The sequence below is a fragment of the Dermochelys coriacea genome, chromosome 13 (assembly GCF_009764565.3).
Source record: "Dermochelys coriacea isolate rDerCor1 chromosome 13, rDerCor1.pri.v4, whole genome shotgun sequence".
NCBI lineage: Eukaryota > Metazoa > Chordata > Testudines > Dermochelyidae > Dermochelys > Dermochelys coriacea.
The window spans coordinates 8,338,833-8,352,787 of record NC_050080.1 but is presented as its reverse complement, the minus strand read 5'-3'; positions in this window follow the sequence as shown (position 1 = coordinate 8,352,787).

Sequence of the window (13,955 nt, the reverse complement as noted above, 5' to 3'; positions counted from 1 at the left end):
CAGCTGTTTAATTAGCCCACAGCACTTCTTTGCAATTGCAACAAGTAGCTAACAGCTTTAGATCTTCGACAGCTTCTGTTCTAACCATAAAAAGAAAAGGAGTACTTGTGGCACCTTAGAGACTAACAAATTTATTAGAGCATAAGTTTTCGTGAGCTACAGCTCACTTCATCGGATGCATTTGGTGGAAAAAACTTTCCAAAAAAAGGCTTTTGTTTGTGCTCTTTGTTTACATGGTTGTTCTCTCTTGGGACAGAGAGGCCAGACAGAAATCCATCTTCTCCAACCCATCCTAATCCAAGTCTCCAATATTGCATCCAGTAGAGGTAAGCCAGGCAAGGCAGATTAGTTTATCTTTTGTTTTATGTGAATTTTCCCTGTGTTAAGAGGAGGTTTATTCCTGTTTTCTATAACTTTAAGATTTTGCCCAGAGGGGGATCCTCTGTGTTTTGACTCTGAATACCCTGTAAAGTATTTTCCATCCTGATTTTACAGAAGTGATTTTTACCTTTCTTTAAGTAAAATCCTTCTTTTAAGAACCTGACTGATTTTTCCATTGTTCCAAGATCCAGGGGTTTGGGTCTTTGATGATTTTGTAACCAATTGGTTAGGATATTATTCTCAAACCTCCCCAGAAAAGGTGGTATGTAGGGCTTGGGGGGATATTTTGGGGGAAGATGTCTCCAAGTGGGCTTTTTCCCTGTTTTGTTTAAAACGCTTGGTGGTGGCAACATACTGTTCAAGGACAAGGCAAAGTTTATACCTTGGGGAAGTTTTTAACCTAAACTGGTAAGAATCAGCTTAGGGGGTCTTTCATGCAGGTCCCCACATCTGTACGCTATAGATCAGAGTGGGGAAGGAACCTGACAGGCCTAGAACCTGTGGCATTTGATAACAGCCCAGCATAAATAGCCATGCCTGTGAAGACCCCAAGATAAATCTCAGCAGAGGAGGGAAGAAAGATTTGCAGGGGTGGATGGGAGGCAGCTAGAGGAACAGAATTACTTTTGCAAACCTAAAGGCCTGGGTTCAGCCCAAATAACGTTGAAGTATGCCCCCTCTCCCACAATTGCCTCCAGAGTTGTTTAGCCCATTCCTAATGACAGGAAACACTTCCTGACCCCCAAAAGAAAAGAAGTACTTGTGGCACCTTGGAGACTAACAAATTTATTTGAACATAAGCTTTTGTGAGTTACAGCTCACTTCATCGAATGCATCCAATGACATGAGCTGTTGTTCACGAAAGCTTATGCTCAAATAAATTTGTTAGTCTCTAAGATGCCACAAGTCCTCCTTTTCTTTTTGCGAATACAGACTAACACGGCTGCTACTCTGAAACCTGTCATTATGCAAGTTCATGGGACCAGAACATGTACTGGGATCAGGGAGACTGGAATGGTCTTCTCTCCACCACTGCTGCTGTGGTGGATGTACTGGGTGATTTATCACAGCAGAACATGCCTGGGGAAGGGACTTCTGTGACTAGGGTTTATAAGGGCCAATTAAACAAAACCAACCTTTCTAACACAGGAGAGGAGATTAAAAAGTGCTGTGATGACTCCAAATGACTCCTTTTCCTTCCTGTCTGTGCCTGCCAGTCCCTCAGGAGCTCCCTGCATTATTAACAGAGACGCCCAATTAGAGCCGCTTGGAAAAAAACAAACCAAAACAATAATCATTTTACAAAACTTGTCTCCCTGTTTTGCAGGGGCATTTCACTGCACTGGACATTTTCTGACTAGCTCGGCTGTTAAGCCTTAAAACTAACCTCCATAGGATGTTGTCCCGAATGGGAGATCTGACCCAAAGGATTCCAACACTCCATTTAGAGCAGCTGATTTGGTTTCTGCGTTGGTTTAGTTCATGCATTAAGTCTGAGATTTGTTCTTTGAAATCCACCGCTGCTGGAGAGCTCAGATTAACTAATAGGATGTCCCTGATGTTCAGAATTTCACACGCATTCGTGATGATTGCGTGCGCATTTACAACTTACAGGTCGAAGTGCACATCTATTTGTGCTTGCATAATTGCCTGCACACTGTTCTGAAAGTCTGGGTCACAAAGTATAAATATTCTACCAGCATAGGAAACACCTAAAGCTTTCATAAGACAGGTTTCAGAGGATGCAGCTACGGAGATCACTTTAAAGTCAGCCAGTCTGTAAAGCTGGCTAGCATCCTTCTCCCTCTGTACTCCATGGCTGGGAAACCCAGGGTGCATTCTCCCCATCAATGGCAGCCAGACTTGGGCAAGACAGCTGGCATTTTCACTGCATTCGGGACCAGGAGATAACTGGACGAAATGGGAGGGAGAAGAGAACAGTCCCTACAAGCCTCCAAATCTCTCATCACAGTGGGGATGGACTGCGGGGTGATTCCCAGCAGGGATGGGTGGCGATGTGACAGTCAAACCATGTTCAAAATTGCCTTCTTCACAGGGTTCTGAAAGTCTCCATGAACTCATTCCATCTGTCCTTATATTCCCCTACACTCCAGTCTGCTCTCCCAACTAGCTTCCTCTCCATCCCCTCCCAGGGACTCCCCACAATAGGCAGGCTCTCTTTCAGCAGGCGACAATTCCTCTCTCCGATCCCAGCATACCCTTCCTTGGAAATTTAGCCTACAGCTGTTTCCAATGCTACAGATCACCGCCCCTCACTCTCCACTTCAGAAACTAGCCTGCAAGAATGTTTCCATCTTTGCTGCTTTTCTACTTCTACAAAAGTGGAGCATCATCCCTCAAGTCACAGATAGAGAAACTGAGGCACAGATTGGTTAATTGACTTGCCCAAGGACATGCAGCAAGTCAGCAGCACAAGGAGGATTAAGCCTCCGGCCTCTACCCATCTACTGGGCCACATCTCACCTCTCTTGTGTACTATTATGCTCCTGCCCCTTTCTGGCTGCAAAAAGGGCTATATCCAGCCATAGCGCACCCCCACTTCTTCTCTTCCCACAGTGCGTTTTGATACCGGGTAGGAAGCTCAGCATATCACAGCGGACTTTGTATTACATGACTCTGGGACCACTTGAAAGGAAGATCGCAGGCTCCGTGTTTATGTAAGCAGCGCAGGCCAGGCTGGTGAGAAGGGTTGCTATCTGACCCACCACTTACCCCGATCTCAGCACGGAGCGCATTTTTGTCCGCTTCTTCCTTTCAAAGAGCAATGATGTTTTACAAAATTAAACACCCTCCCACCCCCCAGGTCAATAATTCTTTCCCTTTCATCACAGTTCCCATCAACCCCTCCCTACCCCAAAACCTGGGACCCTTCCACTCTTCAATAGCACAGTTGGCTGGTGCTGCAGCATTCCTGTTAGCACAGAGCTGTATAATTGGGTCGCTGTTTACGACCCTTCTCCAAATCAGTTTAAAAAGTGCAAGCTGCCTGCCTGTGCAGAGCAGCCACAGCTATTGCAGCGAGGAAGCCAGGGACACAGTCTCATACACTTCTGAAAGTTGGGAATGGGTGTCATAATTAGGGTAGCCATGGCGGTCACGGGGCTAACGCCTCCTGGTAGCCTGGTGCCAAAGGAGCCGTCTGCCTTGACATCACATTGGAGGATTAGGTTTGAGCCTCTGTGGGGTGAGAAGGTCTCATTTTATGACATTCTGGAGGAGCCCATGTCCTACAGAGTTAATCCCAGCATCCTGTTCTGTGCAATTATCTCAGCAGCCTGCAACATGGTGTTTTCCCAATGCCATATTTTATGGGGTCATTCCATCAACTGGTCCTTGTTCTATGGGGTCATCTGAAAGTCAGGATTTAGAGGGTCTCATCCTGCTCCAGATGTTGGGCTGGGAACAGCAGTATCTCTAGGGGAAAAGAGGAGACAAAACTCAGCTTCAGTAAATGCAAAGCAGGTTCTTCCTTGTGGTTGCTGGACAATGGCACATGTGATTCTCCCTGCCTCTCTAGCTTGCAACCTGACACACTACCTGTTGCTTAGTGTCCCCACACAAGCATCCCTATGTCCTGGCCTAGACATCAGGCTGCTGGAACAGATAGCTGACCACAATACAAGAACCACAAAGATTCATTTTCCTTTCACCTAGCTGAGAAAAGCTGGCTACTATGTTTGCCCTCTTTTCAAAGAGTGGAAACACCATAGAGGGAGAGGAATTGTTTAGGGGATTAAAACAAGGGTAACAGAGTCATGGGATGAAAACTTTAAGCTGAAGATTTTGCTTGAATATCAGGGAAAGCTTCATAACAAGGCGATCTCTGTGTGCAGAATTAGCCTCCCAAAGGAAATGATGGAAGCGACTTTGCTTTGGCCATGTAAACGTATACTGGACAACGTACAAGAAAAGAGATGGTGGGGTGTGGGGAGGAGAACCATCCTGCTGTGGCCAAGGGAAGAAGGTGCGGGAAGATGGACTGGGTCCTTTAATTAGCCTTTCCCATCCCTCACAGGTTTTTTGACAGAAAAATCGGGTTCTGGACTAACATTTGTTCATGAAACGTAAGATTTTAGCCTAAACTAGAAATATTTCCTTTTGTATATGCCCTTGTGGAGCCTCAGGGGAGTTGTAGTTCAATTGCCTCATATCTCCCTTCTCTTCTATGGGCTGGGCTCCGCAGCTGAACTTCATCTCCCATGGTGCACGTAGGATGTGGGACTCAGATGATACATTACTTCCCCTCAGAGAGGGAGACCATGATGCATCATGGGAGATGTAGTCTGACCCATAAGTCCACCCTATAGAGAATGGGAGCATGAGGCACCACAGCAGTGGTGTCCAGCTGATGTATTTTGATCTTTGATTTTTCATTAAAAAAAAAATCAAAATTTTTCTTGGGGGAAAAAACACCATTTTTCTAGCCAGCTCCCTTATCTGATTCATTTTGTTTTATTCATTAAATTGATTGTTTCCTCCTCCAAGTGCTGCCAAGCAGTAGTTAGGGAGTCTGTTTGTCAGTACAACTTGTCCCACAACTGTTTACAAAGGCAGAGGCAAAGCTTGGGAGTCAGCACCCGGCCAAATGATGCAGGAAATGCTGTTTTTTGCAAACCTGAACTGTTGGGAATGGAATGGAAGCCGTTGATCCAAACAAGCAGCTGTGCCTGCCTGAAGGGCTCCAAAGCTACATCTGATGCAGAAATGAATGTTGCATGACACTGTTTAAATCCGGGGGGATTTATGAGGTTCTCCGATAAAGATTTTATCTCCAGTTGGAATCAGTTACCACCCCCTTTGCTGGAATTTCACTTGGGTTGGTCTGGCTGTTCCCAGCTTTGTTTGCTTCTGGATAGTGTATGGGGTGGCTTTGGTACAGTGTTTTGTAAACATGTGGAGATGGGTCTAATGTTATCTTGTTAATTTATGTTTAAAACTCCACTGAATTGAGAGGGGCTGGTAACTCCCTAGCAGGAGCTACTGATAGATAGGAACAAGCAAAGAATAAGACATTAGCCTTCTCCCACACTGCCATCACTAGCAAGAATGCCACTGTAGCAGTGGTAGCAATGGTGGCAGCATCAGTGTAGGCAATCACTCCAGGTAGCCACCACTGTGTGCTCTAGCTACTCAAGGTTACATCATATCAAGTCCTTTCCTCTCGGCTTGGTTAAGTTGTCAGTCAGATTTCCAGCATGGGTTCCAGTTATTTTAATATCAACAAAGAAATAAAAGAATTGAAAATAGAGCAAGTGCATATTCCCCATTAGTACAATTAATTCCACATTGGATTTTCAAAATATCAGAGGCACTTCCTCCAGCTGTGTGAATTGTAAATTGACTACAGAAACACAGGCCCTGTCAATTTCAGTGGATTGCTCCTAGGGTGACCAGATGTCCCAGTTTTATAGGGACCGTCCTGATTTTTGGGTCTTTCTCTTATATAGGCTCCTATTACCCCCATTCCAATCTTTCACATTTGCTGTCTGGTCACCCTAGTTGCTCCTTCCAGCACAATTAATTTTGATATGACCTTATACACACCATTAGTTTCTCTTTCATTGCCTATCCCATCTCAGCAAGCAAAAAAATCTCGGCTAGAAGGGAAAAAAACACCCAGATTACTTTATGCGCGTGTCCAGCAGTTCAAAGATCGTGTAATCACCAGTAACATCCTGATGGGCGTATAATTATTTACCATTCAGTCAATACAAAGGAACAGAATATAAATGGCTAAATAAATGACTCAGGACCCTGGCCATAGCTGGTGCAACTCTGCTGACTTCATGACAGTTACAGAAGAATCAGATTCATCCCACATTTTGTTTTTGTTTTTATCAATCCATTACTTGTCCAGGTAACAATCTAAACAACAGCTCACTCATATAGAACTTTCTGACCACAGATCTCAAAGTGCTTTTCAAAGGAGACAAATATCACTCCGATTTTACAGAACGGAAAACTTCAGCACAGGGAGTCACAATGAAGTGTCCAGGCCCTAAACTGGCCAGGCCAGTTCAGTTCCCTGCCTCTTCAGGATAGCGGTGAGATTTATTTAAAGGGCCAGTATGCCAAGGAACAGCTCTTCAATCAGCAGAAAGCGACAGCACCTTTTAAAGAAGTCAGCCATCAAACTAGATGAAGGCTGGACAATGGAACAAACAAAATGCATTCAGTTAAGTGATAGCTGTTTGAAGATTACACATTAGCATGTACAAAAAGAGTTCTACTATCGGTTTATCAGCAATGCTTTAAATTAAAGGTTTCCAGTTGCATTGTCTGTGTGTACTGAGACATGATAGTGATGAAACATTGCAAATTACTTCCAACCGACCGTTCAGAACTGAGAATTAACCCTTTGAGGTAGGGCTTGTTGCTCATACCAACTATTGGGAAAGTAGTGCACCGGTCTCTGCGGATAGGAATCAAAACACTGCAACAATGGCACCAAGCAACACAGCCTAAATCAGAATAAGCCAGGCCCTGCTATAGCCAAGATCACGTTGCGGTGACTGCCAAGACATCATGGACATACACAAGCACACCTCTCCAGCAGCTGACAGTTCTCTAGGTCCACACGGTGGCCAAGATGAATAATGCAAAGTTAAGCATATTTGGGGAGAGAAGAACTGGAAACTTCAAAGGGGCAAAGCTACTACTGGAAAGTGGATCACCCTCTCCATTACTGACCAGGACTCTGCGCTAGGTGCATCTTTGGGGAATATATTCAATCATTGCCATTCATACCTTTCACCAACACCAGACCGAAAATATTAAGGTTTTTTGTACTTAATATAGACATGCCTGTACTGTTTGCACAGAAATTAGAGAGCAGATGACCTAACTAGGGAGGATGCTATTCCAGCTCCCTCCGTTGCAGGTCATTCCCTACACTGTGAGCCAAGTCGAGGCTAGCGAACCAAAGTTCAACTCTCCGTCCTTTTGTGTTGGGGGTGGGGAATTAATCCCCATATGAAATGGACAGGGGACTGGCTCATCCATCCAAACCCACCCCAGTCTCAAGATGCTTCCCCCAAGGTAGCAGAACTCCCTCTGCAGCCTTGCTTCCAAGATCTCAGCAGTCCGCTACCCCAGTCGCCTCATGCTGGAGGCGTCACTAGGCACATGTGGGGTTAGGCTTTCCTTTGCTCATAATTGGGAGGGGAGCACATGATTTCAGATTCTTGGGGTGGCCCAGGTAGAAACAATTCAAAGCATGGGGCTTCTCCTTCTCTTATGATGGTGGATTTCTAACATTTTGGAGAGCAAGTACAACAAGGAAATGACCCATCGGAAGACAGTGAAGATAACTGCAGTCAGCTTTTTTACGGTCTGTTCATCAGCACAAAGGATCTCTGGGGCCGGACAGTCAGATCTGGCTTCTGTGCAGGGCTGAGTAATCCAGCACAAACGAGCCTATTCTCCTACAAATGCTCAGGGAGTTAGTCATGTGCTTGGGACCCATTAGTCAGAATGGAGTCATGTGTATCAGCCTCCCGGAGAACTAAATGCACCACCTTTGCTTGCCCTTCTCCAGGTGTGAGCTGGGGAAGACTGAAGGAAGCAGAGAGAGGAGGAGAATGATTTGCTGCAACTCGCAAGGGCGCGGCTGGATTTATTTTTAAAAGGTCTTTTTATTAAATGATAAAGACACAAATCCCTCTTCTCACAGCATAAAAATATCACATTTCCCAGCTCAAGAAAGAGTTAGGGTTGTCAATCTCCACAAGCGAAGAGCTGTGCCAAATATTAACAGATTTTATGCAAAGCCTGCAGATTCTCACTGTTTTTGCTCAACGCCATTTGTGTGGCAATAGACTCATTGTTGCTCACTGAGTGTGCCAACCGCCATATTTTCTAATGGCAGTCATGCGAACATCAAGTTTTTTTTTTTTTTAAACACTGAAACCTTGTTTGCTGTATTGTGAAATTTCACAGAAAAGATAAAACTTTACAGCCAATAGAGATACGACAAAAGAAATTCTGAAAGTACCTGTTAGTGCAGCCCTAGTATTATATCTAGATACACGACATCAGCGTAACAGTTTCCCCTACTGATAAGGTTTGGGAGATTAAACAAAACCAGCGTTCCTCTTCTAGAACTTGATCCAATGCCTGTCGCAGCTGGTGGAAAGACTCCCATTGATTTCAATGAGTGTAGGATCAGGCCCTCATACCAGGAGCAGCCACTGTTTCACAGAATCTGGCACGTCAGCTCTCAACTTCTGATCAACACATCAAGATTGCAAAATGAAAAATGAGGCTTTTTTTAAAAAAATCCTCCAGTGGGTTACAACCCACTTTCCTCTATACTCAGATCTACACCCTGCATTCTTAGACTTAGTCTGCACCAGCATTTTTCCTAAAACTTGTCTTAAAAGGGAAGACAGTGGGCTCAGGAGACCTGGCTTCTAGTCCTGACTCTGCTACTAGCTTGCTGGGTGACCTTGGGCACGTCACTGCACCCCGCCTCAGTTTCCTCATTTTACAAATGGAGATAATGATATTGACCTCCTTTGTAAATCCCTTTAAGTTCTACTGATGAAAAGCACTAGATGAGAGACAGGTAATATTATTATTGGAATCTCCCACAAGTGCTAGCAGCAGTAGAAGTGTTAGTGTAGATAAGGCACAGGTGGCAACTGGTATTTTTATCACCATGTTGCATACACCTCTTGAGCAGGGTTAGAGGGCAAAAATCAGTGGAGTCGTGTCTACATTAGAGCTCCCAGATGTTACCACCACTACTGGGGGATTTGCAAAAAAGGCTAGTGTAGACAAAGCCTATGAAAAACCCTTCTTCCCTCCCTAGCCTCCACCAGCAATATACCTATACCCTGGATATCCAGCTACAAACATACAGAGAGCACAATCACTATTCACAGTCCCAAACTCAGGCCTCCAAATTATCATGGAAGAAGTAGAAAAGTTCCTTTAAACTTGAAGCCCAATAAATAAGACATCAGAACAAAATGTCCAGAAAGACTAGAGTGCTACCGTGTGTCCTGGAAAACAATATTCAGTTATAATTCAGTCTCTTCGCATTTGCTTGATTTCCTAATAGCCACAATCATCGGATGCCACAGTGATTAAAAACTGCCATTTCTTTGCAATATGTGTAAAAACCTCCTGTTGATCTTGATAATAGCCCTCTTATTCAGCTCAGCACTTATAGTTCCGCTTAGGGATTTAGGCAGGGGGAACTCCTGCCTGCTATTAAACAATAGTTTACTTCCTAGCAGGAAACGGGTGTGTAATTGGTTTGCCATTGTTTACTCTTGGCTGATTAGTCCTACATGTAAGTGGGTCGCTTGTTCTCCCTGGGATGCTAAAAGGCAAGCTGTTTCCATCACTAGTGGATTCACTGAATCCCTTAACTTGCCACCCAGATGCGAAGGATGCACATGAACTGGGAATGTTCTCCCCTTAGTGCCCTGGGATTAACCCTGCTGAGAATTACACACATGGAACAGGCAGCTTTCCCAGCTGGCAGAAAGAAAAACAAAAAACACTGCCAGGCCAAGCTCAATGGTTTGGTCCAAATACCTACCTAGGTAGTCAATGACTCCCATTGCCACTGTAGCTGTGGGCCTCAACATGCACTCAGAAGCTTCACTGAACTATCCCAACCTCCTGAGTCTATTGGAAGTGTCACAAACACAGCCTCCCTCCTGAGATTCCTGCTATGTCCTGCTTTCAGCTGGGCCAGAAATGCCAGCAGAACAGCCACTGCCATATTCTACACCTCCGCTCCATACCCCAGAGTTGTATCCCTTTCTACGCCTTCGTCCCCCAACCCTACCTCAGCTGCGGCCACTAAAGCCGCAGTATCCTCCTGAATCTGTACCTCTGACCACAGGACATTTATGGCCATGATCCTCCCAGCAGCTCTTTCATGCAAATCACACTGTCGCATACTGGGAGAGTAACAAGCTCCTAGCAAGGAACGAGGTGCATTAAAACGTGAGCAGCTACCCTCTGCCCAGACAGAAAGATTTTGGCCACAGATACTGAAGTAACCTCAGTTAACGCAGATGTCTTTAGGATGCCACTGCCAAGTCCTTGTAAGTAACAGCAAAGAATTTCACAACTTGGTGCAATGTAACCATGTAAGGGCAACACTGTCCATCTTGTACAGTACAAGTACAGTTCATTCCCTTTCATGGCTCTGTGGGATCTGAACTATTCTTGTCACAAGACAACAGAAGGCATTTTACTCTATTACTGATACTAGAAAGTGCCTTAAGATGTCTCTCTAAAGGGATGCTGTCAAGTACTTAAGGCCCCATATTATTGTTCGGCAGAATAAAATTTTACAGAACTTGATACTAACAAACATTGTCCCCAAACGAAAAGATAGTTAGTGAATGGGGTTTGGATTTAAACATCTCTCTGTTGTAGTTACAGAGTTGTTCTAGTGTTTTAAGTTTCACTTCCTGGTTCCGATTAGAAACAAAAGTGAAAATGATTTGTCTGATTTCATCATGGGAGCTGAGAAAATGCACATACAGAAACCAGCGAACAGCATAAGTAGTGGAGAACAAATATTAAGAGTTTTCAGTTTTAATAATTTCAGATATTAAGAGAGGAAAGGGCATATTTGAAAGCACACATTTCAATTAATAGAGATACAGATAGCGGAAAGCCCATGCTGTCTCACATGTACAATTCACAGAGCCATGTGTATAAAGAAGCAGACAATGGGGCTTGTTTCCATTAGTCTGTTGCAGTGAGCAACCTTGCTGTTGTTCATGTTCCCCAAAGTTTATGCACAGAGCTGCCTCCCATTGGGGCCAAGCCACCTCGTTACCCCACCTAGCTGCAATTCTCACCTCTGGTCAGCCGTCACATTCCAACTGCCACAGAACCTCTGGACTCTGTCTGGTTCCCGAGGGCCCAGCAATGACTGAAGTTGGTGATATTCTCAACAAAAAGGACTCTCAACCATGCTTGTAGCTGTTTCCATCACTTTGCACTGACTCAGGTTTCAAGATAGGGTTGCCAATTTTGGTTGCATGTATTCCTGGAGTTCATCCCATGACAATCTTTAATTAAAGATTAAGCTTTAACTCCTGGAGACTCCAGGACAATCCTGGAGGGTTGGCAACCCTACTTCAAGGTGACATTAACAATCCTGGAAGACTTGTGCTGATGGCAAATGAGGGGTGTGTGGTGTCATGAGGGACTGTGTGCTTGGGGTTATTGAGTGTGCTAGCTGTGCTGTTTCTGGGTTCTGTTGCACTGGGAGAGTTGTGCAGGTGGCAAATGAGGGGTGTGTGCGATAGTGAGGGGCTGGGATTGTATATGCTGATTGTGTTGCTTTGTGTCTAGGGGGATTGTGCTGGGAGATTTGTGCAGGTGGCAGTTGGGCCAAGCATTCTACCATTTGTGCAGTTGCCCTTATAAAACCAATGAAATTGTTGCATGCAAATTATCTGTAGAGTTGGAGCGATTGGCTGAATTATCTATATCACAATAGTCTAGGACTCTTGGCATGGCACAGATACATGCCTTACTGTAATTGCACACCATACAGCTGTAATTCGTAAAGTTAAAATGACTGAACTTAAAAATTGGACAGTAACAGACCATGAAACCCAGCTATGAATCAACATGGCGATATTCTGAACATGCTTGTAGCTGCTTCCATTGCTTTGCACTGGCTGTATGGACATATTAGGCTTCTAAGTGGCATACAGAGTGACATTTTTGGGATTGTATAGATTAATTAAAATATTAATTTTTATCTGCTTTAAAAAGATGACATATAGGAGACCTCAAGTCTGTCATGGGCTTTTATGTGCCCAGTTCATTTTTTTTTGGGGGGTGGGGTGGGGGGAATTTCCACACAAATCCATGTGGCTGACTACCAGCTCATCTTAAGTGATCACTCTCCTTACAGCGTGTATGATAAAACCCATTGTTTCATGTTCTGTTTGTATATAAATCTCCCCACTGTATTTTCCACCGAATGCATCCGATGAAGTGAGCTGTAGCTCACGAAAGCTTATGCTCAAATAAATTTGTTAGTCTCTAAGGGGCCACAAGTACTCTTCTTTTTTGCGAACTCAGTAAGATTTGGACTCTTTGGTACACTAGACATTTATCTCTAAACATTTCCTGATGCTGTTCTAACTTTTATCCTAATGCCAAGGCAGGACTAGCTAATTTAGGAGATTCCAGTAAACATGAGAGATTCTCAGTGGATTAAAATTCATCTTGCTCTTATTAGGTTCAAAAGAAAGTTGTTAATGAAGACTGGAATGGGCCAAAGCTAAATCTTTGCATCAGAGACTGTATTTATCTTTCTGAAGAGTGATTTCTGAAATTGGTCTGCTTGAGTATCTTAAAAAAATATGTAAGATGAAAGCCTATTTGAGCAATATCTAACCATTCTAAGGGTGCTTCCAGAGCTCAAGGTTCATGCTGTGTGCTTTAATACATCCATGCAATAGCATATTCTGGGGATCCTATCACATTTTAGTGAGTTCAAAGGTCATATTGAATATACAGTATATTACTGGGGTCCTGTAATGAAACAATCTGCTTTACCTTCATTAGTACGAGTTCAACTGGAGTCTCTGACTGCTACTATAAATACAAGTAAAAAAAGTATCCCACACAAAAAAAACAAAAACAAACCCCATGCCATTTCAGGCTTTCTAAAAAAATACAGATGAGCAGCAAGATATCACGTATATTCTGCCAATGTAGACAATCCTTTACAAACAAAATAATGAGACAAGTTCCTTTCTCCAGATTGCCTGAGAAGAATCCTAGGCTTCAGTTTCCCACACCCACATGCATCCTCAGCAATCTACAAACACAGAAGCAGTCTCAATATACAGCTAGATACTAAATGTAAACGGCAGAACACCCCCCCCAGAGAGCTGCTTATAAAACCTGGGAAAACGGCAAACATATAGTTTTGAATGGCATGATGTGTAGAATCAACATTCTGAAGCACAAAGGGCGCAAGTCTAAAGGAAACATTTAAAAAATCCCAAACGCTATAAAAAAAATACATCAAAATCTAACTATGCTGGGAAATGCACAAAACAGAAGGTGACCCATGTAGGATCTGGATGTGTTCCACCTTAATTTCTGGAAATATACGCAGCACAACAGGAGCCTTAATGGAACCTGAAATAATAATGAAGATGTCGTCTCCCCTTATACACGCTACACTGGTAGAAGATGGGAAACAATGGATATAAAAACACCTATAATGCCAAATACGACAACACCTGGAAATTATAGCAATACCAACCATCGGAGAACGGATGGCAAACAACTTCTGTATAGCACTTCTCACTGTTGTAACTGACCTATAGTAATATGATTACTGTTACACAACACCAGATTGAAAGTTCAGAGAAATTTTGTCCATGGGGTTTTAAACCTTCCACTCAGTAATATAAGAGCACATCTGCAAATGATAGCAGAGTTATTTCTTTCTGATCCCCTTCTGCAAGTTAAATTTTTTCCCCCTTGTTGCTGGGAACAAGCCGTGATGGTAAAGAGCTATTCAACTGCTACACCAGCTTTTGTGC